The sequence below is a fragment of the Narcine bancroftii genome, chromosome 4 (assembly GCF_036971445.1).
Source record: "Narcine bancroftii isolate sNarBan1 chromosome 4, sNarBan1.hap1, whole genome shotgun sequence".
Classification (NCBI taxonomy): Eukaryota; Metazoa; Chordata; class Chondrichthyes; order Torpediniformes; family Narcinidae; genus Narcine; species Narcine bancroftii.
The window spans coordinates 114,088,496-114,114,262 of record NC_091472.1 but is presented as its reverse complement, the minus strand read 5'-3'; the positions used below and the strand labels follow the sequence as shown (position 1 = coordinate 114,114,262).

Genomic DNA, 25,767 nt, shown 5'->3' with positions numbered 1-25,767 from the left:
AATCTTTTCTGGGGGGGGCGGGGTGGGGGGAAATAGCGGTCACTGCAAAATCAGTTGACGCTTGTGAGTGGATTCGCAAATCCAAATGGAGAGGGGAGATGTGGTTGTCCGACAAGGGATAAAGGACAACTCAGGAGGGGAAGGGGAGATTGGGGATAAATAAGATAGAAATAGGAGAATAAGGAAAATGTTGGATGTTGTAGGAATGTTGTCTTATAAAGAGTTGAAAATAAGAAAACAGAAATGGAAAAGGAGGAAAGGTAATGATGGAAAAACGGAAAGAGAAGATAAACAAAATATAAAAGGGCTACGCTGAACTATATGACTTTAAATATTAATGGAACACATAACCAAATTAAAAGGAAGAAACTACTAAATTTAAATGAATAAATGTATTCCATTAGAAAAAATAACATATAGGTTAAGAAATAATATTGAAATATTCGAACAAGTATAGGAGCCTTACATTAAATACAATAGCGAAAACCTACCGGGGACAAACATTACCTAAGTTGATGGAAGGAGAAGGAAAGAAAAGAATGGACTCAGTAGAATTTCTGGTGTATTTTTGTTGAATGACAACATTGTCTGACTGGCTTAATGCAACCTAGATTGTATACCTAAAATGGATGAGAGGGGGGGGTAGGGGGGTGGCTTGGGAGGAGGGAGGGGGGGGGAGAAAAAGTCACTGTATATGTGTGAAAAAGAAATAGTGTATATCATGGCTAATGTGATTTATGGTGTGAAAAATAAAAAATTTAAAAAAAAAAGATGATGAGGAGTGCCCACCTTGATCATCTGCCAAGGACACCTCCACATTGCCGTTAGAAATGTGATATGAAATATTAATCCAGACTGATAAGAGAGAAGTAGAAATACATTTCCAAGTCAAGAGACTGTGCAACCTGAATTCAAACTGGTCACGTTCCCATATCTACTGCTGTTGCTATCTGTTGGTTGACACAGAGCTTTCGATGTGCTTTTAAAGGCAGCTTGGCAAGTTGTTACATTATACTTTTGGCTTTCAGCGCAGCCACATTGTGGCAGAAATGAGTAGGGTGGCAAACAAGCTAGTTGTTTTATTTTAGCAAGATGATTTCAAGCTAAAGTGTTGCTGGTGCAGCACTTACCCAGCCAAGTGGAGGATATTTATTCACTCTCTTGAATTCTGTCTTGTAGATAGTGGAAAGGTCTTCTCTGCAGAGAAAACCCATCCTTTGATATACTCTTGTAGCTACTGTAAATGAAGTATTTGGTCCAGGCAAGTTTCCAGTAAATTATACCATTTAGAATGTTGATGCTAGGAGATTTATCAGCAGTGGAAAGGTTAAGGAACTTCAGATCCTTGGGTGTCAACATCTCTGAAGATCTAACCTGGGACCATTAGGTCCATGCATATATGAAGAAGGCACGCCAGTGGCTACATTTCATAAGGTGTTTATGGAGATTTGGTATGTCGCCAAAGACTCTTGCAAATTTCTACAGGTTGTACCGTAGAGAGCATTTTCACTGGTTGCATCACTGTCTGATATAGAGGTGCCAATGCACAAAACAGAAAGAGGCTATAGAGCCTTGGCCAGCACCATCATGGGCATTAGTCTTCATTCCATTAAGGACGTATTTAAGAGGTGGTACCTCAAGAAAGCAGTCTACTTCATCATCCAGGACCTTCATCACCTAGGTCATACATTTTACTCACTGCTACCATCAGGAAGCAAGTACAGGACCCTGAAGAGACACACTCAAAGTTACAAAAACAGTTTCTTCCCCTCTGCCATTAGTTTTCTGAATGGACAATGAATCCATGACACTACTGCACTTTTGCTCCTTCTTTTTAACTAGATATTTATTTTTAAATCTTGTATTTATATAATTGTGCAGTATTTCTGCACAATACTGCTATCACAAAACAGCAAATTTCATGACACATGTTCACGACATTAAACCCTTATTATGATTTGTTGATGAATTGCTTTTGATTGTTGTCATACAATGAGAAAAAAAGTTTGCAGCTATCGTATAATGCCCTTGAATGTCACAAGAAAGAGGAGGATTCTCTCTTGTTGAAAGTGGTCATTGAATTCCACTTGTCTACTGCAACTACTTCAGTCATTTTCCAGTCCAAACTATCAACCTTGCAGAAAACATATGCATCCATACCTGCACCTTGACAGTCTGGTTGAAGACTTTCATTGCATTACGTGACTGGCTTGCTATTCTCGCTTGGTCAGAAATAGTCTCGTATCATCCCCACTTCCCATCCTTACTTTCCAAACTCTCCAAATGTATGGACAGGATTTAACATCGTATGAAAACCATAGGAAGAGATGATCACTGCCCTTTAATGGACTTCAGTCTCAGAATGGTGGCCTCCGTGATATTCCCTGTTATTTTATGTCTTGAATAATGGTATTACTCATTCATCTCAGACTGGAGTGTGGCAGCAGCTATAAAAATACTCCTCATCACCAAGGCATTGAAAATCAAGGCAACTACTCAAAACATGAAGCCTACACACAGGTTTGCTGATGCTTCAGGTTCTGCATTCAAATTAGTAATCAAGCACCAAACTGGAGTGGCCCAATTTGAGGAAAGAATTCATTGGTGAGATAATATTACACAGTGATCCTTGAGAAACACAGCTCTCATGGAAGACAGCCAGTGTCACATAGGATTAATGATCCATTTCTCATCTGAATCATGTTGCAAGGCACAGAATGTGTGTGCAAGGTCAGAAAGAAATATGAAAGTTCATTTTATTCCACCTCAGTTATTTTGTGCAAATGTAACTTACAATCACCAGAAAAGTAATGAAGTAGAAATCAAAAAATAATTATAGTATAAGAATGCCTTTACTTAATTATTAATAATATTGGATGTTTATCTTTTGCAGCCATAAAAAAAAGAGAAATTTTAATGCTGGTCAATGAAATAAACACTCAGCTTCACCCATCTTCCAAGCCACAATTTAAAGCAATGCTGATATCATGGCAATGCCCAGAATCCAGAAATCTGCAATGATGCCCAAGGTTTATTCTTTTCTTCCAAGCATCACACATCAATGGTCTTTTCTAGGTTGAATCTATGTTGATTAAATGTTTTAAATTTCTAAATTTTGATGATACCCCACAATAGAAGGCCATTCCTGCCTATGAAATCCCTGCAGCCCAATTACACTCAATTAACATACAAACCACGTTATGTTTTGGAAAATTGGAGAAAACCAGAGCACCTGGATGCATGCAGGTCAGGGGGAGAACTTACAAGCTCCAAAAAATTGACTGTCCATGGACTTCCACACATGGTGCCTGAATTGCTGAGTTCTTACAGCACTTTGTGTATTGCTCTAAGTTACATTGTATATAAAAAGGAAGTGAGGTACTGTCCATTCAGATACGTGATGGGCAAGGGGAAGAAGTGGTCTTTTTGCTGCTGGGTATTTATTTTCAGGCTCCTGTACCTCCTTCCCGATGGCAACAGTGTGAAGAGGGCATGTCTTGGGTGGTGAGGGTGTTTGAGAATAAAGGTTGCATTCTTCAGACATCAAAACTTGTCGATGTCCTCAATGGAGTGAAAACGGATGCGCTGGCCAAGTTCACAATGCACTATAGTTTTTTCCTGTCCTGAGCATTGGCACTTCCATACCAGACAGTGCTGCAACCAGTCAGAATGGTCTCCATAGTACACCTGTAGAAATTTGAAAGAGTCTTTGGTATTATACCAAATTTCCTCAAACTCCTCACTGCTGGCGAGCCTTCTTTGTGATTGCATCGGCATGGAAGCCCCAAAACAGATTTTCAGAGATGATGACACCCAGCAATTTGAAGTTCTTAACCCATGCCACTACTAATCCCTCAATGGTTTGGGTTTTCCTGATTTACCCTTCCTGAAGGCCACAAATATCTCCTTAGTTTTGGAAGTTTGTTGTTATGACACCACTCAACTAGCTGATTTATCTCCTTCCTGTTGGTTTCCTCATGACATCAGCAAATTTATAGAAGACATTAACATTATGCCTAGCCACACAGTCCTGGGTGTAGAGAGAATATAGAGTAGTGGAATAAGCACGCATCTTCAGGTGCACCTGTGCTGATCCTCAATGAAGAGAAGATGTTTCTTATTCATATTGATTGTGGTCTACCAACAATGAAGTCAAGGATCCAGTTGCAGGGTGGGGAGTGGGGAGGTGGTGTTTGGGGGTGTGCAGAAGGCCAGGTTTTGGAGCTTGTGATCGATACTGAGGGTATTTGCAGTGAACTGAGATTCATGTGCTGGTGAACTTGATATGCTAATTTCTGATGGAAATATATCACTGTTGACATTACAAAATTGCTTCCTGGGCATGTTTGAAGTTATGTTCTTTGGAAATTGAGATGGGTAATTGATACTCAACTCAGATGCATTTCAGACTCTTCTGGAAAATTCCATTTTTAAAATCAACATTACATTATGATACTTAGAGAGCAAGTTATTTACAATGGCGATGTTTGCCATGCATTCTTATTGAAAAATTTCTGCAGGGATAAGGCAAGTCAATCACCTCAATACTAATTCTGATGAATCATCAAAGCTTATAGCTTATGCATACTTCAAAATGCCAACAGCTGACCAAAGTTATAATTTCAGATAAAAAAGACAAAGTGATGGAAGAGTTCTACAATAAAAATGCAAGCCAAGCAAAAAAACATTTCAAAACTTTGAATACATTAGATTCCATAACTCACAAAATCACAGGCCATCCAAATACACCATGGATTCTGGATGTAGAACAGGAAGGAATTCCAGAACTTCAAAATAATTTCCACAACAGAGTTCTATAAACAGCAAACAATTTATATGTTTTAGTTCTGTTGCCCAGTGGTGCAGAGAAAAAAAATCTTGCTCCTCAAGCTCTATTCTGAAAGGAAATTATCTTAACATTATCTTCAAGTGCCAGGTTCAAGTATATGCTCAAATCCTGAAGCAGCAACTCATTAATTCAAAGTGTTCCCACTGAGCAATGGTTGGCATAGTGGTTAGTGCAACGTCTTGACAGTGCCAACATTTGGGACCAGACCGGGGTTCGAATCCCACGCTGTAAGGCGTTTGCACATTCTCCCTGAGTCTGCGTGGGTTTTCTCCAGGGGGGTCTGGTTTCCTCCCACTGTTTAAAACATTCCAAGATGTAGGTTAATGGGATGTTAATTGGGCAACATGGACTGTTACCGTGGTGTATGTCTGAACTTAATTTTTTTTAAAAACATGTGTGATGGATTTGAATTCTCAAATGCAGGAATTCAATTCACTCACATTTCAGAACAACTGACCCATGTGCCAAGCAATGCAGTCAGTAATAACCTTTAAGTGAAAAATAATGCGAGCAGGTTGAAACTCAGAAGACCAAGAGCCCTGAATTATGGGATCTTGCAGCAAATGAATTTGTTAATGCAAATTTCCTAGCGATTATGTCCAGAGGGCAATTTTTGTGCTTTAAATTCAAATATGATTTTCAAAGCATTTGGCTAAAAACAATTTACATCAAGGTTACATAATGCTACATCAAGGTTTAGACTACAGAGAGGGATCAAGAGGAAGAAATGAGAATATGTGGAAGGAAGGAAGCAAGAAAACAGTTCAGAAGAAGAAAAAGGGGAGTTGTTCACTTAAATTGCTAAATTCTCTCTTCGTCCCATTGGGCAAAAAAAATGAGGCGTTGTTCCTCTAGTTTCTTTCTGTTGGGCTTCACACTAGTATTGGAGAAGTCCCAGGATAGACTGGTCGGTATGGTAATGAGTTGGGGAGATAAAATGGCATGCAACCAGGAGCTCAGAATGGCCACTTCAGATAGAGTGCAGAAGCTCTGTGAAACCGTCCCCAGGTCTGCATTTTGTCTCACCGATGTAGAGAAGCCACATTGGGAGGTAAAATGGTTTTATATTAAGTCATCCAGAAATGACAAATACTGTATTAAGGAAAAGAACCACTGCTTGTCTTGATTAATACAGGATTTCTTAGCCTTGCTGATAAACAATTGCCTTTACTGTATAGATGGAAATAAACCACAGTTTCATGTTTACTAAGAAAAGATATGTTAGCCTTTTCAGACAGCCTAATTAGCATTTATATTAACAGAAAGAAACCCACTTCCATATGTGTACTGATTACTGATCTAGGAGAATTTGCACCCATTCATGTAAAAACGAATGCAGAAATCTCACACTCAGACACGAGGTGCTTCTAAGCTGCAGCACCCAGGTAGCCCTCCTGGGACCCAGGTGCAAATAGTGGGACAAAGGTGCCTCCCGCACCTATTAGGTTGAGGGGGGGATAGCCCCAGTAAATCGCCAACTCAGCAATTTAAGGGGGCTCCCGACCAGGTTATTTAAGGGAGATCCCACCCCCGAAATGATGTGCTAAATGATGCAAACTAGCCTCCCTGTCCCATCCCCTCCCACCGTCAATCGTTCTCCACCCAACACGCAGCAGCCGACCCCTCACCTCTCTCCCCTGCAGCAGCCGACCTCTCTCCTCTCTCCTCTCTCCCTCATGGGAGCCAGCCCCTCTCCTCTCTTCCCTCTCCGCTACGGCAGTGACCCCTCCCCTCTAGCCTCCAAGGCAGCTATTCCTCTCCTCTCGCTCCCACATCAGTGACTCCTCTCCCGCTGATTGTGGCACTCCCCCATCCTTTCTCCACCCCAGGCCCTGACAGCGACCCCTCTCTTCCACGATCACTGCAGACACTTCAGCTGGGTTTTCCCTGCAATGCCAGCATGCAAGCGCTCACGTCAAAATGGGTTAGCCATTTTGCTATTCAAGCCGTGGGTTGGTGGATCCTGGGTAAGTTTAACTGGGTTCCCTGACCATCTCCAAGATAGGGCAGGGACTCAGTTGACTTCGGACGACGCTGACCAGGTGCGACCCTTTCAAGATGCCTCGTGAGTGTGCCTGGTTAATCCCATTTTACAAGGTAGTTTGAAATCACCTACTGACAGAAGATCCCTTTGCTTTGTGTGTTAAAGATTTGATTTACCCTTCATATTAATAATTAGCTTTGGATAATTAGATTAAAACTAAAACTACACAGAATACAAATGTTTGATATATATTGGAGACAAACTCTCGAGATGTTACCTCAAATATGTAAAGACCTAAAGACTGAAACTAAACTGCATTAACTGTTAATGTGTTTAACTGTTTGATGTCAGTAATTTACATTCCAAAAGAAGAACTACAATGACAAATGCTAATAAAGATCAGGAAAAATTTACATCAAACAAATTCAAACAGACTTGTTTAACAACTTGTGAGAAATGTCCTCCCAAAATGTACCATATGAACTGTACCAAATCACTGTGATCTTTGAGTGAGGTTCTATACTGATAAAGGTGACACTGTCTACCTGACTTTGTATTCCTCACTCCCATTAGCTTAAGGTAAATAAACTTGTTTGTATGCTCCATGGTTCTGCAATGCATTTTCTGTTTTGATAGCGTGGGCTGTCTATCACTTTGGAATATGTAGAGGTTAAAACCTTGTGCTTTTGATTTTTAGTAATTTTGTATTATCACTTTAAGGATAAATTGTTTTTGTAGCATTACCATCATTACTATGCCGCTTTAGTTGCCCATTCAGAGCCAGCTCTTCAGCGCTTGACGTCCTGTTTTGCGGAACTGCCAAAATGTTTGGCCTGGAAGTCAGCCTGAAGAAAACTGAGGTCCTCCATCAGCCAGCTCCCCACCATGACTACCAGCCCCTCCACATCTCCATCGGGCACACAAAACTCAAAACGGTCAACCAGTTTACCTATCTCGGCTGCACCATTTCATCAGATGCAAGGATCGACAATGAGATAGACAACAGACTCGCCAAGGCAAATAGTGCCTTTGGAAGACTACACAAAAGAGTCTGGAAAAACAACCAACTGAAAAACCTCATAAAGATAAGCGTATACAGAGCTGTTGTCATACCCACACTCCTGTTCGGCTCCGAATCATGGGTCCTCTACCGGCATCACCTACGGCTCCTAGAACGCTTCCACCAGCGTTGTCTCCGCTCCATCCTCAACATTCATTGGAGCGCTTTCATCCCTAACGTCGAAGTACTAGAGATGGCAGAGGTCGACAGCATCAAGTCCACGCTGCTGAAGATCCAGTTGCGCTGGGTGGGTCACGTCTCCAGAATGGAGGACCATCGCCTTCCCAAGATCGTGTTATATGGCGAGCTCTCCACTGGCCACCGTGACAGAGGTGCACCAAAGAAGAGGTACAAGGACTGCCTAAAGAAATCTCTTGGTGCCTGCCACATTGACCACCGCCAGTGGGCTGATATCGCCTCAAACCGTGCATCTTGGCGTCTCACAGTTTGGCGGGCAGCAACCTCCTTTGAAGAAGACCGCAGAGCCCACCTCACTGACAAAAGGCAAAGGAGGAAAAACCCAACACCCAACCCACCAATTTTCCCCTGCAACCGCTGCAACCGTGTCTGCCTGTCCCGCATCGGACTTGTCAGCCACAAACGAGCCTGCAGCTGATGTGGACATTTACCCCCTCCATAAATCTTCGTCCGCAAAGCCAAGCCAAAGAAAGATTACATCATATGTTGTAATATCCAAGCGTACGAGGAGCTCATTCTCATTCTTGGAATAACCCTGGAAAAGATCTGAGCACTCGAGAAACTTTTCTTTGCATTCATCATTATTATTCATTATTCATAATTTATTATCATTTTAATTCTTTTATATTTGTTTGAAGTTGAGTATCGTTACCATTTACGATATGCCTTGTTTTACTCAGCGTTATGAAGTGCGAAGCTATGAAAATGCTTATTTACTTATATCAACAAAAAATTAAAGCTATTTATAGCTGCAATTACAAAGTTTGATTTATTTGGATGAATATAATGCAATTTGGAATACCGAGGCTAACGTTTCTTTGAAGATGACATCTTGAAATTGGAAAATATTAGAAGCTGGGAAGTGTCATCTACACCTTTTATTCAAAGAAAAGTGTTTTATAAAATTGTGAATTTGTTTGGAAGAAAGAATCGTAGAAATTTGTCGAAGAGAATTTCCATCCAGATTTTAAAATCGAAAAGCAGTTTTCTGTAGGAATATTCCAGAAGCCTTAGTGAGTATGTCTGTCAGGAAAGAACATCTGTGTAACCTTCAGGAGAGAGAAATATAAGATAAAGATAGCTACCAGCCAGAGGCATTTGGCAGGAAGCCCAGGAAATGTTTTGAGAAGTTATTGAAAACAATAGATAACGTCAGTTTGTGTGAATACTACAGAACACAACTTGGGAATACTCTTAAAGGGATCAAGCAAAATAAAGATTTGCTTACAGTTCCAAGAAAAAGCCAGGAGAAGACAGGCTGCAGTGGAAAGAATTGAAGATGGAGAAGAAGTCTCATTGGGCTAAAGACCTCGAGCAAACAGCTCCTCTCACAGAGCTGTCTGATCGAGAGTTGAGCCAGCAAGGCAGACCGACAATGCTTGGCAGGATATTGAAGCCAGCCACCACTGAAGAAGCGGCTTAAACTATCAAGAAGACGACGACTCCATTAAGGCACTGCAGGCATCATTAGATGACTTAGAGTTTAGTGGAACTGCAACAGATGAATGTACATTGCAAAACCCCACTGTACCGAGAGAAATGCTGAAGATTGAGACTCGATCAGCGGTATCTGAAAGTTCAGATGTGAATCCTGATGATGGTATTTCCAAGATTATGAGCGTAGGAAGATTTTCAAAGTCTTCAAAGGCATCTAGAGTAAATACAGCTTCGCGTGCTTCAAGCATATCAGCTATGCATGCTAAGGCGCAAACAGACTTGGCTGCAATCTGTGCACAACACGAGTAGTTTGTGAAAAAAAAACGTGCTTTTGAAGATATGGAAGCTGAAATGAAGAATCAGGAACTAATGAAAGAAGCTTGAATGAAGAATCAGCAACTTTGGCAAGAAGGTGAAATGAAGATTCAGCAAGAAGAACGAAAAAGATCATTGAATGGAGAGAAGACTAGAACTTGAGGAACAACATGCTATGAAGATGGCCAGAGTAAAAACTTTAGCTCTGGCCATCTTTAAGATCGATCATTCAAAGTGAAGTACCCAAGGAGTAACTAGCAGGTCAATGGCTACCACAGCCACAAGAATCAATTATACTTGAGCAAGGAGCCATGGGTGGTGCTGCTAATGCTCGAATGTCAATGAGCAACCCTGTGGAATGAGCTAGTGACAGAATTTTTGAATCTTCCCGAAAGAAGAGCATTTCAACTAGGTTCAATCATGAAAGTTGATCATACTCAACAATTAATGTCTCTTCATGTTGCTGAAAAACCAGCGAAAAGTCAAGGATCTTCATCAATGCCATCACAGCTAAACCAAGGAATCCATCAATGTCATCACTTACATATCAAGGTCCAACACCTATGGCACCACGTCAAGATTAGCTAGCTCCATTCACAACAAGACAAACAGTTGCAAGCCATGGTGGGCAAGACAATATATTACAACTCATGGCAAAACAAAATGAAATTTCAGCTATGTTAGTGCAACCACAAGGTTCATATGGATTACCAAAGAAGGAAATACCAGTTTTTAATGGTGATCCATTACAAAATCTGACATTCATGAATTCCTTTGAATATCACATTGAAACTAATACTAAAAACACCAAAGATCATCTGTATTATCTGGAGCAGTATACTCCAGGTGAAGGAATAAGCCAAAAGTTGCCAATATATGGATCCAGACCACGGATTCAAAAGGGCAAAAAAATTATTGCATTCTCATTTATGGTGATGAGCATAAAATCACAAAGGCCCACATACACAAGGTTCTTTCTTGTCCAGCAATAAAATCAGAGGATGCAAAGGTTTTACAAGCATTGGGAAGTAGTGTACTTCAGCAAGAACTGAATTTGCTGGCAAATTTGACGATTATTGTCAATAAATTACCTTATAAGATGAAGGACTTATGGAGAACCAAAGTTCCAGAACTTAAAATGCTTTCCGGAAGGGATGCTACCCTTGAAGAGATTGTACAATTTTTTGGAATGCACGTGCATGTTTACACCATACCAGCATTTGGAAATATAAAGAATACTTCAATCATTCCTAAAGATTTAAAGAAATCCAAATCATCATCTCGACAGAAACCAAAAGGCAAGTAACTTTTTTACTGTTGTGTCAGATACAAGAACAAGAAAAAACAAGGAAAAAAAAATGAAAAAAGATCAGACTGTTCAGGAAAGCTGTTTGTATTGGAAAGATAAGCATGCTTTAGTAAAATGTTCACAATTGGAGAAAAAGTCATATGATGACAAATTAACCTTTTTAAAGAAGAATGGAATACATTTTGGTTGCTTGCGTAAAGGACATATCAGCAAAACTTGTAACAAGTTGTGATATATGCAGTGTAAAGTATCCTAATGTACTGCATACTGTTGGAACCAAAGGGTTAAGTAATCATGGAAAATATGCCTATGTACTATTCATTAAACCGCTGCAACTGTGTCTGCCTGTCCCGCATCGGACTTGTCAGCCACAAACGAGCCTGCAGCTGACGTGGACTTTTTACCCCCTCCATAAATCTTCGTCCGCGAAGCCAAGCCAAAGAAAGAAAGATACTATTCATTATGTATTCATTAATCCATTACTATGTAACAATTTACTATTTACTTCAATTATAGTGTTTAAGGGAAATATTAATGCAATTAAGGAACAGCCACAGTATGTAGAAAAGTTGGCTGATTATAGTATGTGTAGAATTTGCTGCCTCCAAATACAAAGAGAAAAAATACTTTCATCCCCAAGGTTACACTGCTAATTGTAAAGCACACATGGGAGAAAAAGGATAGCAGATAGGAGAAGTTAGACAGGATCAGGTTGGAGGAACCATAGGGACAGTGATTTATTCTGAAACAGGCCAGGGACAGGAAGATAAGTGGATTGCAAGGATAAGTGATAAGAGTACCATGAGTGAGAATGTCAGAGACAAACAAAATGGATAAACCAATTTAGTAGGAATAATTAAGTCATAAGGGTACACGGGAGGTGTTGATTAGAACAGAAGACTATGGCCAGACGAGAACAAAGAAATAATTAGAAATATCTGGGGTATGAATTGACTTCTGATCAAAACAACAGGATGTTCTGGCCTTGGGGATTAAGATAGGAGGTCTACACCATCGATAAGTGCAGAGCAGGAAATTGCTTGAGATAAATTTTATGCAAGGAGGTTATCAAAGAAAGCCAACTCATGGTCAATGTAACAGTGTTGATCTATATAAACAGAAGAGACTGGACAGTAGGAGTCAGTCTTGAGCAATAGCTCACTGAGCAGGTGACCTATGAACTAACAACTGAACCAGAGCTCTGTTAAGCTTTATTCTTGTGCTATGTAATAAACTGATTGTGAAACCAAATACCTTCTCCTATCACTTCATTCAACGAGCACGCTGGACTCAGACAACACATAGACCAAATTGAGGGAAGGGCAAAGCCAGAGTCCGACAATACTCAATGAAGTAAAGTTGAGAAGGAAGTCAAACAATCTGAATCCAAGACTAAAGACACAGTCACAGAGAATGCTTCAGCTTTGGTTCAGACAGTCTTACTGGGGCCGGTGACAAATCCTTTTCAATAGTTTCTGTACAAGTTAAAGCTTAAAATAAAAGAAACTTTGCACTGAATACTTATATTTTTTTGATCCAGGAAGTACCACATCATTTTGTACTGTTGAATTAAAGAATAAACTTAATCTTCATGGTAAAAGATCACAAATCTTGTTGAAGACAATGAATGATGAAAGGAAAGTTGAAACTCATAGTTTCAGGTCTACAAATTGCTGAATTGAATAGCAATGAATTTTGCGATCTTTCAAGTGCATATAATCAGAAGGTTATGCCTGCGAATAGGGAGAATATTCCATCTTGGGATGATATCAAACAGTGGGATCATCTTAAAGACGTTTGCTTACCCAAATGAGATGTTAATTGGATTAGACGTATCAAAAGCTCTTGAACCTCAAGAAATAATAAGGAGTCAAAATGACAGACCTTACCTTATGTTGCTCGGATGGACAATTAATGGACCATTAGGAGGAAAAATGAATAAAGATCAAGAGTTGAATGTAAAGGTCAACAGAATTTCAGTTGTCAAACTTAATGATGTGTGGGAACAACAGTTTAAAATTGATTTCCATGAATGCCTCAAAGATATTCAAGAACCTTCGAAAGAGGATAAGCAGCGTCTGAATTTAGTTTCAAAATCTGTTATTCTTGTTGATGGTCATCACTGTGTAGCATTACCTTTGAAGAGTAAGTTGTATGTCAGATAAAATAATTGCAGAACAGCGTATGCTGAATTTGAAGAGAAAATTCAAAAGAAATCCCTCCTTTCATTTGGAATATATCAATGTCATGTTGGATATGATAACCAAGGGTTATGTAGAAATGGTATCTGAAGGTATCTTGGAACGTAAAGATGGTAGAAAATGGTATTTACCTCATCATGAAGTTATTCACGCACAAAAGGAGAAACTACATGTAGTATTTGATTGTGGAGCATCGTTTCAAGGAGTTTCATGGAATTCTCAACTTTTACAAGATTTTGTAAAAAGCCTATTGTGATTGCAGCAGATATTGAAGCGATGTTTCATCAAGTGAAAGTACCATCAGTAGATTGTGATTTTCTACTATTATTATGGTGGCCTAATGGCAATTTCAGTAAAGATATGATTGAATACAGAATGGCAGTTCATTTATTTGGAGCAACTTCGTCACCGAGTTGTGCAAATTTTGCTCTCGGGAAATATGCTGAAGATAATGAAGAGCAATTTATTTCTCAAGCTATAAACATCATCAGAAATAATTCATATCTTACAATCATCTTACTTCAATAGTTTCAGAAAAAGAAGCAATAGATCTTTATCACAAGTTAAAAGAGATCTGTAATAAAGGAGATTTCTTCCTTATGAAATGGATTAGCAACAGTCGAGATGTGTTGGCTGTTATTCCTGAGGCAGAAAGAGCAAAGGAGATAAAACATTTTAAATTGGATTGTAATGTTCTAACTATTGAAAGAAATCTTGGGAGTGCAATGGTGTGTTCAATCTGATGTTTTCAAATTCAAAATTGTTTTGAAAGAATGGCCTTTCACAAGAAGAAGTATTATTTCAATTGTAAGCTCAATATATGATCCTTTGGGAATATTGGCACCAGTAGTATTAATAGCCAAGAAAATTCTGCAAGAATTATGCAGAAGAAAATTTGGATGGGATGAAATTATACCAGATCCCATCACACAAGATTGGATGTTCGAAAATTTTGAAGTCAACGTATGTTTTAAACCAACAGACTTGAGAATTGTCACATTTGCTCAGTATGACCATTTTGCTGACGCAAGTGAAGGTGGTTTTGATACTGTCAGTTATTTAGGACTATGAAATAACCAAGAGTGAGTACATTGTGGATTTGTAATGGGAAAAGCCAGAGTGGCTCCATTAAAGCCAGACACCATACCTTGAATGGAATTGACTGCCACGACTATGGTGAGCAAAATGAACACTATTAAGAAAAGAATTACAGATGGAGTTAGCAGATTCTGTGTTTTGGTCAGTGCTTAAATACATTAATAACAAAACTATGAGGTTTCATACCTTTGTGACGAACAGAATTAATGAGATAGAGAAGGTTTTGCATGTTAATCAATGGAGATATGTTAAAACAGTGGATAATCCACCTGACATGGCTTCACGAGGATCAAAAGTTCAATTGTTTCTGAAAAGAGCCAACATTTGGGTGTTCTGTCCTCAATTTCTTTCACAATCTCAAGAAGATCGGCCTCAAAATCCAGAAGAGTTAAAAGCAGTTTCTATGGAGGATCCAGAAATCCAAATCATTAATTTTACAGGAGTTTAACTGGAGTTACGAAAAGCAGTTCAAAATTGGAATCAACTTTCATGATTCATTTCTTCAAAAAGGAGATTAATTGGATATTTAACCCACCCACAGGATCACATCATGGTGGTGTGTGGGAAAGAATGATTAGATCAATCAAGAAAATACTCAATTCCATTTTGAATGATGATAATCCTCAGACAGATTTGTGTGAGATTGAAGCTATTTTAAATAGCCGTCCACTAATGAAAATTTCTGTTGATTCAAATGACATCAAGGCACTTACTGAATCATCTCTTACTTCTTGAATCTAAACCTTTAAATCAAATTCAGAAAGAAGATATTTATGCAAGACGCAGATGGAGACAAGTGCAGTTTATTGCGGATTTATTTTGGAAAAGACAGATTAAAGAAGATCTTTCATTAATACAAGAAAGACAAAAATGGTCTAAAGCTAAACACAATTTTGTATGTGGAGACATTGTAATTATCAAGGATGATTCTGCACTAAGAAATCCTTAGTTGCTAGAGAAAATAGCGGAAACATTTCCGGACAAGAGAGGCTTCATTCGGCAAGTGCGGATTAAAACCGAGACTGAGTACTTAAATAGACCTATTACTAAAATCTGTCTTTTGTAAGAAGCAGAAAGTTTTGATTTCTAATTTTATATTTACTATTTTTATTTTATATCTGTAATAGTAATTATTATATATTAGTCATTAATGTCTCTTAGAATAATTAGGGGACAGAATGTAGAGATTAAAATCTTGTGTTTTTGATTTTTAGTAATTTTGTACTATCCCTTAAAGGATAAATTGTTTTTGTAGTTACCATCATATGTTGTAATATCCAACTGTATGAGGAGCTCATTCTCATTCTTGGAATGAGCATGGAAGAGGCGTGAGCACTCGAGAAACTTTCTGAATTCATCATTTTTGTTCATCATTAATCATTTATTATCATTTTAATTTGTTTATATTTGTTCGAAGTTGAGTATCGTTATCACTTACATTATGTCTTGTTTTACTCATCGTTATGAAGTGTGAAGCTATGAAAATGTTTATTTGCTTTTATCAATGAAAAGTTACAATTACTGCAATTACAAACTTTGATTTATTTGGATTAATAAGATGCAATTTGGAATTTCAAGGCTTATGTTTATTGGAAAATGACATGTGTTGAGATTGGGAAATATTAGAAGCTGGGAAGTGTCAACTACAGAAGAGTATGGAGGATCTTGCTGGATGATAACCACGGATGGAGTAAGAGACCACAAGATAACCAGGACTTCGGACAGAGTTGAAGTGCACCTTTGGGACGCTTGAGCCCCGACTCCATAGCCGACTCCCAGAACACTGTGGTCCCTCATCCAAGGTTGATCTGGTTCCCTGAAGAGATCCAGAGAAAGAACCCAAGACTAAAGACATGGTAAGAAAAATAAGAATAGAATTCCACTAACTGTCACATAGCTTGTTAGCCTGGGAAACATTTTTAGTGTGAGAATCATTTAAGAAATCAGTCAGGGGAAATGGGACAGACTATGGTCAAAAGTGATGGGTCACCTGGTACAACAAAAGTGTTATGAACCATGGTAAACATTATCATCAGTTGTTGGCAGTTTTGACTAAGAGAGGAGGAAATGAGGAAATGGTAAATTAAGAATAGGAATTTAATTGGGCAGTTTCGAGTGTTTCAAATTGGATAATAATTTGCTCAACATAAAAGGAGGTAGAAATTGAGCAGGAGGCCAGAAAATGTCTGCCCGGGTAAATTTAAATGGTAATTTTTAATAGTAGATTGTGAGTATGGGCCAGAGTTAAAATGGTTCTCTGGCAAAGGCAATGTGTGATTTGCATCCAGGATATTAAAAGAATTTATGAATGTTAGGTGTGACCCTAACAAAAGAAGTGTGCCGGCAGGAGGAACATGGAACACAACCACTATAGAGATAAAGAAGAATTAGTTTGGGAAAAAGTTGCAGCAAAAGGAAAGTGTGGGATTGTGGGAGCAATGGCTGTCTTCCTTACCTATAATCTCCCACACTACTGAACCATTCAACCATTCCCGCACTCCCGCATTGAGCCATCACCACAAACTGAAGCGGCATGCTGGGGCAGTGACCCCATCAACCTGCTTGCGGTAGCGGCACGTCACTGTGGGGTGTGGGTGGTGACTAACGGAGGGGCTGGTGACTGACAGTGGAGGGGGAGGCAACAGCGACTGGTGGAAGGGGAGGAAGAAGACTGCCAAATGGGGTGGTAACTGAATGTGGGGGGGGGGGGGGGGGAAATGCTAAGTGACCAGGTTGGGGGCGTGGGAAACTGACGGCTGGAGGGGCAACTGGCAGCCAGTATGTCTGGAGAGAATGTGACACATCACTCATCGTGTCATCGTGGGGGTGGGATTCCTGCTAAATCGCCGATTGCCAAGTTGGCGATTTATCAAGTATGTCCGGCTGCAATTTGTAAGGTGCATCCATGACCCAGTAATCACACCGAAGTGCTGCAATTTGAAAGCACCCTTACTTTTGTTGATCTTAGCTGCTAATCAGTGTGTGCATTTTAAGTGCTATTGTTCTGTTTGATGTCTATTGGGTACTCCTATTAGTAACACCCCTTTGTCGTAAACCTGAAAAACAAAGCTCTACAGCTCCTTGCTAAACAAAGCTCTGCAGCGCTAAATTGAGAATAGATGGTATTGCTCACACAAGTCCCACAGATCATGATTTGTTGGGTAACAAAGGGTCTGATTACACAGCAAACAATGCAGCTTTACACTGTGAACTATTGTACATCGAATTCTGATGGTAGGATCTTAACCTGAAATGAAATCTCAACCTTGTCAGACTTGCTGAGTATTTCCAGCATTTACTGTTTGATTTTCAATAATGCACTGAGTCCACAGTAAATGTCCTACTGACACTCTTCAAGGATAAAAACATTAGTGATCAAACCAAACTAATAAGTAGAAGTTCTTAAAATACATGCAAAAATTCTTAGTCAATCTAAAAATGTGATTTATCAGTGCACTTTTTTTTGCTTTTGAAACTTTCATATATTAATTCAACATGCTAAAAGGGGAACACCCTTGTCTGGTCATCACGTTTGCCCTTCTGCAACCATTTTTCCCCCAAATTGTAGACATTTATTGCTTTCAGAAGGTTGACTACTTTGAAACTTTTCAAATGACAAAGTAAATTCTTTGAGATTCAAGGCAGAGATGGTTGAATATTTGTTAAGAAGATGAGAAGTTTCAGCACAATGTTGATATCAGTTAATATGTGGGAATGTGTTGCAACATAATTTTGCAAATTTAAAGTTACTGCAGTATAGATTTTTGATTCAGAGCCGAATCATGGGTCCTCTACCGGCATCACCTACGGCTCCTAGAATGCTTCCATCAGCGCTGTCTCCGCTCCATCCTCAACATTCATTGGAATGACTTCATCACCAACATCGAAGTACTCGAGCTGGCAGAGTCCGCAAGCATCAAATCCATGCTGCTGAAGACCCATCCTGTGCTGGGTGGGTCACGTCTCCAGAATGGAGGACCATCGCCTTCCCAAGATTGCGTTCTATGGCGAGCTTTCCACTGGCCACCGAGACAGAGGTGCACCAAAGAAGAGGTACAAGGACTGCTTAAAGAAATCTCTTGGTGCCTGCCATATTGACCACCGCCAGTGGGCTGATATCGCCTCCAACCGTGCATCTTGGCGCCTCACAGTTCGGCGGGCAGCAACCTCCTTTGAAGAAGACCGCAGAGCCCACCTCACTGACAAAAGACAAAGGAGGAAAAACCCAACACCCAGCCCCAACCCACCAATTTTCCCTTGCAACCGCTGCAATCGTGCCTGCCTGTCCCGCATTGGACTTGTCAGTTACCAACGAGCCTGCAGCAGATGTGGACTTGCCCCTCCATAAATCTTCGTCCGCGAAGCCAAGCCAAAGAAGAGTATAGATTTTTACTGCTGTTTGGTTCATCTCAGAATATTCACATTGAAACCACTCTTGTTTTTGTTAAAAACACCAATTGTATTTAAGATGGCCTTTTTTTAAGTTCTAATCTCCTTTAAAACATAAACCTAGTTCAAATAGAACTTCCCAAACATTCAATTATAAGTCAACCAATTGTTCTTGAAAACCTCAAAGGTAATGCAATCAGTAAGTTAAATTGAACCACACCTGAATGGCTGAATATTTGCATGTAATTGAAATAAAGCAACAGGAGTCAAGATAACCAAAGAAATAATGCAAACAGAACAGCAAGCTTTGTGGACAAATGAGACAATAGGTGCTTTCAAGCTGCAGCACCCATGTAGCCCTCCTGGGTCGCAGGTGATTAGTGGGGCAAAGGTGGCTCCGGCACCTTTTAAACTAAGAGGGGATAGCCCCAGTAAATTGCCTACCCTGTGATGATGCGGTAAGTGACACGTCACACAAACTAGTCTTCCGCGTTCCCCCCACCAGCTGTCATTCTCCCTCCCCCCCCACCCCACAGCAGCTGACCTCTCTGTACCCCCCGGCCCGCCGATCGCGGCATCCCCCCAGCCGTGATGACCGTGGGGACCCCTCTGCCCCGCCAGCGACCCTTCTCTCGCCTTCTGCAAGCACTGACGTCACAGGAATAACTGGATCGGTCATTTTCGCTTTCAAGCCACAGGAGGACTTGATCTAGGCAAGTTTTAATGGGTTCCCTGACTACCTCTGAGGTAGGGCAGGGACCCGGTTGATTTCCGATGTGCCTAACAATGTCAGATAATTTCAAACTGTTCTGTGAATGGGTGCGAACTGGGCAGTTAACCCCATTTTACAGGGCAGTTTAAAAATGCCAATAGACAAAATTAAAAGAGTAAAAACCAAAACATTTATACTACTTTTGGCTCCCAGACAGAAAATGAGAATAATTTGGGGAATATTGTCAAAATGGAGTAGTTGGCAATTGAGCAATGGGATAATTAGCTAAAATTAGGGAGGATGTGAAAAGTAATGAGTCATTAAAGGTTCTATTGTAACATAATAACACATTTAGAATGTAACATGAAATTCAAATTCTTTAACTTTGTTTATTGTAAGGAAGACCGAGTCACCATTTTGTCAAGCACCCCTCACAGAAATGAGGCCCAGGAACAAACTCGTTACCCTCTACTTTACAAGACCAGTGCTGTAACCGCTGAACTCTCAGAGCCTCTCTGAGCTACTGGAGCCTCATTAAGAAACATTATTTACATTTTCAGGGAGTGTACAAGTGTATATACACTGCATAATCCTGAGTTGTCTTATATTCCCAAACTTCTGCACAGAGCCTTCCATTTTTCGGTATGTTAATTATTCACTTCATTCATTCTGCATTCTTTTGCCTGTAAACGGAAGGGAACCCTGAGTCGACAGATCAGATTTGCCAGACATGTAACAAGTGCACGATTAATAGAGGGATGCCTTTGCCACTGAGAAACAATAGGAATAGATGAGCTGTGCCCCACGTCCTAATACTCAATTATGGATTATGCTGGCCAAACATGCATATCTAATATATTTTTTACCCCTGTGACTTGATTATGTGCACAGTCGTACCCACTTGGGCAAGGAAGGAGTGATAAATATCTAACTATAAATACCTTACTGCAGAAATGATGGGTTCCAAACGTTAGTGAAGCAACCGTTAAAAAAAAATAGCAAAAACTGCTTTACGCCAATAACACAATGTCGGTAAAGGGACACCATGTCAGCAGGGAAGTACCCTTTGACAGGAGGCCATTTTTCTTGTTTAGAATTAGCCATGTTTCTTGTTTATAGATTTTATTGAATTATCATGAGTGCATTGTTGTAAAAATTGCCTGGTGATAGATGTTGTAAATGTTGCTTGGTGATAATTGATGTTTTAGTCAGTGGATTGAGGCTAATCCAACCACTAACAATACTGCTTTGAATGTTAGTTAAAATTTTGTTAAGAGAAATAGTTCCCTGCTGTGGACTGCCTGAGGCATTGAGTTCAGCTAATGATCCTCACCTTGTAGCCAAGATAAATGAAGAATAATATAAGGAATTGGGAATTCAGCAGCAGTTCCTCTGCTTCTTCTTTGGCTTGGCTTCGCGGACGAAGATTTATGGAGGGGTAAATGTCCACGTCAGCTGCAGGCTCGTTTGTGGCTGACAAGTCCGATGCGGGACAGGCAGACACGGTTGCAGGGGAAAATTAGTGGGTTGGTGTTGGGTTTTTCCTCCTTTGTCTTTTGTCAGTGAGGTGGGCTCTTCTTGAATTTAAACAAAGCCTCAGTAATATACTGTAGCTAAGGGCAACACATTTGACATATGAACTCTGATGGAAGAATTCAAGTTAAAAGAAGCATTTGGAGTGATTTAACATTTTAAATGTTTATTTACCCAGTCCGTCTAGTGATGTCGATAGTCACCAAAATGGCAATCATATTGAGGTAAATAGCTATTTCCAATTCTTAACATTTCCAATACAATTTCTATATAATGCACTATTTGCAAATGATTATTAAATTAAAATATTCCAAATTCAATTTCAGTTTGATGAAATGGAAAATATATAAATGATGGCGTCTTTTTTAAAGATCAATGTCAATAATTATTTAGATACAGCTCATTAATTCACAAGATGTTGGTCAAACAGTAATCAAAGAATCGGGAATAATAAATTCCTTGGCTGTGGACTGTACCTACCGTATAATTCAGTGTATAAGACGACCTTCAGATAAGACGATCCCAGTTTCCACCTGAATTTCATGGTTTTATCATACATCAGGTGTGCAAGATGATTCCCGCCCAAATATATGTATTTAATGAGCTGGTTTTGCGTTGACTGAGCTGTTGGGCATGGCCAGAAGGTGGGTGTTATCATGGAGCCTCCAGCAAAAAAAGTATGAAGAAAGTTTTAAATTAAAAGACTCTGAAGAGGCCAAGGAATCTACCCAATGTGCTGCTGCTGAGACATTTGACATAACTGAGAAGATGGTGAGAGTATGGAGAAAGAATAATTGGATGACGAGTGCTCAAAAATACTTTGCAACAGGTGGGGCAGAACATGCTGCATCACTTGATGTGCTGTGATTTTGTGATCAAAGCAAGGGATAAAGTAAAAGTAGAGATTGTAATAAAATCTTTCAAATATATTAGATATGCATGTATCTCTTACGAAATGGATGTTACAGAGGATGATTTATTGTGGGGACACTGATGACGAAGCAGAAGCTAACTCATCAGATTCAGACTGGGACACATATGATGACAGTGTAAATAGTTAGACTCCGGATGTGCTTGCCGAGTTCTTTGCCTCAGATGGCAATAGTTATTTTGAAGGATTTAAGATGTGTTTGTTTTTTAAACAATAAAAATTTATTTCAATATACTGGTAGCTTAAAAACTTGTTATAGGGTGGGGTCTGAGTGGGTTATGGAACCAATCGAGCAGTAATTTGAGTAGAATTTTAAGGTCACGTTTTTATTTCTGGGCTATGTCACCCCTGTTTTTCGCATGTTTAATGAATCTGTGTTAATAGTAATATTTGGGTTATGGTTAAGTTATATTTCTTATATGTTTTAAGTAATGTAGTGGGTATGAAACAGGGTTACACACACACACCCACCCCCAGGCAATACATTCAGAGGTGATGTAATCTTTTGGAGTTGTAATGTCTACAAGATCACATGATTTCCAAAAAAACAATTAAAGATTCCAGTAAATGATAATGATTTCAAAGAATTGGGACGGACCTCATTGATGATGTAAATGTCACATGATGTACATTGTCAAATTCAGACATTTTGAATCAGAAGATTGGAGGAGTTGAAAAATCAAGACCCTGTGGCACACACAGGAGTAAAACAGTCATCTCCAGAGAGGGAGATACTGGTCTCTACTATAACAGTAGCAGGAACACCGGTGTTAGACCCTTGTGAAGCAAGGGGTTGAATTACAGTAGCCAGAATAGGAGGAGGAGAGTCCCTATGGGACACACCAGTGTTAGACCTTGGTCAAACAAAGGGTTGAATTACAATAACAAGAATAGATGCTGTTATCCGACTCCTAACAAAAGGGGACTACAGAAATAAGTGGATTTTGGAAGGGAGAACACTTCTCGACTGCTCTTTTGAAAATAAAAGGTGCAGCCTCATCGTGGAAAGAAACTCCAGAACTCTTAAGAAGCTAAGAGGGACTTGAAGATCACCAACATGAGAGTTTAAAAAGAAATCTCTTCCTGGGATTATAGCTCAACAAGATTTGAGAGCTTGAACAGTCTAAGGACTGAATCAGTGTTGTCAAACACTTTATTACTGCTTTAAGCAACAGTTTAAAAGAACTTGATATTTCATAATAATTTCTGAACTACAATTTAATAGACCTTCAAGTTCAGTACAACTTTACAATACTGGGCCTTAAAACTAACAACTTTTCATACACAAGTTTAAACTGAAATAGTTTGGACTTTAATACACACACACACTTTATACAATTACATTCGTGCATAGTGGGGTTTAAGAATTAGAGTGAGGTAAGTTTAGAGTGAAGTAAGAAGTTCTGTGATTAATAGTTTAATAAGGACTATTATTTTGAATTTACTACTGTCTGGCAAATCTTCCATTGCTGTTCCCGTGTTAGTACTAACGGGGGTCATTAGTGTTTTTTGAGTGCTTCAAGGGTTATCTTGTATGCCAAAATATACAGTACATTTTTCTTTTTTCTCCTTCTTTGGCTTGGCTTCGCGGACGAAGGTTTATGGAGGGGTAATGTCCACGTCAGCTGCAGGCTCGTTTGTGGCTGACAAGTCCAATGCGGGACAGGCAGACACGGTTGCAGCGGTTGCAAGGGAAAATTGGTGGGTTGGGGTTGGGTGTTGGGTTTTTCCTCCTTTGTCTTTTGTCAGTGAGGTGGGCTCTGCGGTCTTCTTCAAAGGAGGTTGCTGCCCGCCGAACTGTGAGGCGCCAAGATCCACGGTTTGAGGCGATATCAGCCCACTGGCAGTGGTCAATGTGGCAGGCATCAAGAGATTTCTTTAGGCAGTCCTTATACCTCTTCTTTGGTGCACCTCTGTCTCGGTGGCCAGTGGAAAGCTCGCCATAGAACGCAATCTTGGGAAGGCAATAGTCCTCCATTCTAGAGACGTGACCTACCCAGCGCAGTTGGATCTTCAGCAGCGTGGATTCGATGCTGTATATATATTGCATACACAGACTTCTAGTTTTAGCAGACCATGCTCTTTTATGTTATTTTAAATATATAAAAATATAATTTAAAACAAAGTACATGGATCCATAAATAGAAAATTGTGAACACTTTGGGCAGAGCTACATCATTTAGTGGTCAAGATTAATCAGCTTTGTAGTCTGAAAAGTAAGCTATTCAAATCACTTAAATACATTTCTAGATATTTTAAAAAGCAAAGCCACAAGTTGCATAATCAATTCACATTTCAATATAAAAAGCATCTACTAGAAATTTAGAATACATCAAACTGCAGCCCATTGCAATAGCTTTTTAAATTCGATCCAACTTGTTTTGTCACTGAAATAAATCTTATTTTAATTCCCCCTCCCCATACACCCACCAAGGTTACAGGCACGTGTTAATTCAGTTCAGACTGAGCTGTCAAGCCTGATATAATGCTGTTGTCCAGACAGCCAATGGAAAACACAAGGAACAATCCAAAAGGCAACATGACTCCTTACTCCAATGTTCTCATCCTTTACAATAACACCACCAACCCAGAGTAGAGATAAACAGAAAGACTACAGATGCTGGAAAACTGGGCCAACACACAAAATGCTGGAGGAACACCACAGATCAGGCAGCATCCATGAAAAGCATTAAATAGTCAATATAAGGTTCAATCCTGAAACATCAACTGCCTATTGCTTCTCATGGGTGCTGTCTGACCTGCTGAGTTCCCCAAGCATTTTGTGTTTTGTTGCACTAAAACACTTTCCAAATGCAACCAGCTTTTTAGGTTAGTACCTTAAGGCACTAATCATAGTAAATTAACAATTACATGTGATTATTTTCACAAACATTTCACAGATAAAACTACTTCCATTAAACTCACAGTAATGATGCAGCAAAGGAGGCCATTATTTCAGCTGGTTTTATTGAAAGAACAATGCAATTACTCCTATTCCTCTGTTCTTTTCTCATGGATATTTAATCTTTCAAGTAATTACTGATTATCAATGAAATCCTCCCCCATCTTTTCAGATGTACATTTATGATCATTTCAATTCATTATCATCACCCCTTCTTTTGTCAATTCTTCTTACAATAAGAAGCTTCTCTTTCTTTAATCCATTAAAAAAAATCCCCATGCCACTTGTAAGAAAGAAATGTTGGTTTGTTTAAAACAACTATACTTTATTAGCTTAAGTACACAAGATCGTGTGGAGGCATTCATCTTTAATCCAGCCCAAACTGCCACAAACTAGTGTCAGACACTTTCTAGTAGTCAGGAGGATCACTAGTACTCTATCATTACATCCCCTTTCCCTGAGATGTTTAATCTAACAATATGATACACAAATACAGTATTCATTTCAATTTAAAGTTCAGCACAAACGCAAACACACAGCAGCACAAACTTTTCAAGTGTGCAGTTCTTTTTCTTTTAGAGATTCAGCCTGTCAGGTGGTTTGATAACACGTATGGATCTTGTTAACAAGTGCTTGTGTTAGCTCTGCTGGTGTTTCCTTGCTTCTGTGTAGGCTGAATCGTCTGCATTTGTCTGTTCCTGCAGTGTCTCATGCATTTTCAGCAGGATCTTTCGATTCTTCCTCAGTATTTGACCATCCTCTGTTATGACAGTGTAGGATCCAGGATTTACTTCCTCCAGAACGTCAGTATTTGACCATCCTCTGTTATGACAGTGTAGGATCCAGGAT

General features: G+C 39.5%; 1 protein-coding gene across 22 annotated transcripts in view; it reads right to left on the bottom strand.

The window, feature by feature from the left end:
- plcb4a (phospholipase C, beta 4a) overlaps positions 1 to 25,767 on the bottom strand; it is a 628,445-nt gene that overhangs the window by 439,979 nt on the left and 162,699 nt on the right. For 4 of the 22 annotated variants that reach the window (XM_069932466.1, XM_069932465.1, XM_069932448.1 and 1 more), the window contains exon 4: positions 4,725 to 4,814. The exons of the other annotated variants lie outside the window; for them this stretch is intronic. The gene's annotated coding sequence lies outside the window, so the exon portion shown is untranslated. The remainder of the gene's footprint in view (positions 1 to 4,724; positions 4,815 to 25,767) is intronic. 22 annotated transcript variants of the gene reach the window in all.